This window comes from Apteryx mantelli, chromosome 11 (genome assembly GCF_036417845.1).
Source record: "Apteryx mantelli isolate bAptMan1 chromosome 11, bAptMan1.hap1, whole genome shotgun sequence".
Lineage (NCBI taxonomy): Eukaryota > Metazoa > Chordata > Aves > Apterygiformes > Apterygidae > Apteryx > Apteryx mantelli.
Window position 1 is genome coordinate 11576323 of NC_089988.1, and position 2209 is coordinate 11578531.

The window sequence follows — 2209 nt, forward strand, 5'->3', positions numbered from 1 at the left end:
GCTGGGCACTGACCATATGTGCTGGGTCTGGGAGTCCTGGCAGGTGGTGTCGGTGGCAGCAGCTCCCGATAAACCCCCGACCCTGCTAGCAGCAGTGAGTTCCCTTCATGACTGTTGGGAGCTTCTGGGGTGTCACGGCTCCCATCTTCCTCCTGTCCCTGTGCTGGTTCAGCCCTGCTGCCCTCCATGTGGCCCCATGGCCCCACTGCACCGACACTGCAGAGGACAGGGTGCATTCAGGGGTGGGGAAGTGTCCTCCAGGCATGGTCTCCATGACAGCCCTGAGTGCTCTGTCCCCCAAAGTCCTTCTGAAGCCTCCCATCAGTCCCCAGGTCCTGCTCAGCCTTGATCCTGTCCCCTGGGGTTGGCAGAAGGCCATGCTCCGCAGTCTACTGGCGTCTGAACCCAAAGGGAGAGGCCAGGCAGGACCGGCCATTCCCCCCAAACAGGTGCTGAGCCCAGCAGGCAGACAGAGCTGGTCACATTCAAAGATTACCCCTCACCAGGACCTCGGGGAACGGCCAATGCTGGAAATAGGTGGTATGAGGGTCTGGGTGTGTGAGGAGTTTCCTGGGACAGTTTCTCCTCTCTGTTCATGCAGCAACAAGCTGTGCTGGATCTATGTTCAGACAGACCCTGTTTGAGGGTCCCCCATGAGAGGAGGATGGCCTACAGGCCCAGCAGATGGCCTCAGGACCTCCTCTGCATGCTCCCTGCCAGCCCTGCAGAGGACCCGGCACAGGGCTCCTCCTCCCAGGGCTCACAGCTGGACATCCAGTCCTCCAGCTTGGCATGGAGCCTTGTCTGGGGGTGACTTTTGGGGTAAGGACCAGCACACAGGGTGGGGGAGATTGTCTCAAGGAAATGCGCTGGGGACAGGGTGTGAGGGACAGCAGCTTTGGAGGAAGAGCCCAGCGTACAGGAACTGCACCTGGAAGAATCCACTTCATTACAAATATACTGTGAGGGAGTCAGCTCTGACCCAGTGTTAGACACAGCTTTATATGGGCAACAGGTGAGACAGAGCAGTCTCAGTGAAGGTGGAATGAATCCAACCATTGGTGTAGCAACATGGTGAGAAATAATAATAACAACAGTAATACTCATAATACAAATAAAGTGAACAAACAAAGCTCAGTCCTGGTACGGTAAACAGTTGGAGTCATCTGTGGAGAGCAATGGCAATGTTACTACTGCTGAAAAAGGTCCATGAAATCACTTTCCTCAGGGCATCTTTGAGCTCCTTGTTCCTCATGCTGTAGATGAGGGGATTCAGTGTTGGAGGCACCACCGCATACAGAACAGCCACCACCAGATCCAGAGCTGGGGAGGAGAGGGAGGGGGGCTTCAGGTAGGCAAACAGATCAGTGCTGACAAACAGAGAGACCACAGCCAGGTGAGGGAGGCACATGGAAAAGGCTTTGTGACGACCCTGCTCAGAGGGGATCCTCAGCACAGCAGTGAAGATCTGCACGTAGGACAGCACAATGAAAACAAAACACCCAAAGACTAAACAGGCACTAAGTGCAATAAGCCCAACTTCCCTGAGGTAGGCGTCTGAGCAGGAGAGCTTGAGGATCTGGGGGATTTCACAGAAGAACTGGTCCACTGTGTTGCCTTGGCAGAGTGGTATGGAAAATGTGTTAGCAGTGTGCAGAAGACCATGGAGAAATCCACTGCCCCAGACAGCTGCTGCCATTTTGACACAGGCTCTGCTGCCCATGAGGGTCCCATAGTGCAGGGGTCTGCAGATGGCAACGTAGCGGTCATAGGCCATAACAGTGAGAAGAAAATACTCTCCTCCAATCAAGAAGAGGAACAGAAAGACTTGAGCAGCACATCCTGAGTAGGAAACGGCCCTGGTGTTCCGGAGGGAATTGGCCATGGATTTGGGGACAGTGGTGGAGACAGTGCCAAGGTCGAGGAGGGAGAGGTTGAGGAGGAAGAAGTACATGGGGGTGTGGAGGCGGTGGTCGCAGGCTACGGCTGTGATGATGAGGCCATTGCCCAGGAGGGCAGCCAGGTAGAGGCCCAGGAAGAGCGAGAAGTGCAAGAGCTGCAGCTCCCGTGTGTCCGCGAACGCTAGGAGGAGGAACTCGTTGAGGGAGCTGCTGTTGGACATTTTGCTATCTCTGGGCATGGGGGACTGTGCAAAGAAGAAAAGACATTGAGAAGTTAGGACCCATCTTCAGGTGCCCCATCTTTAGGC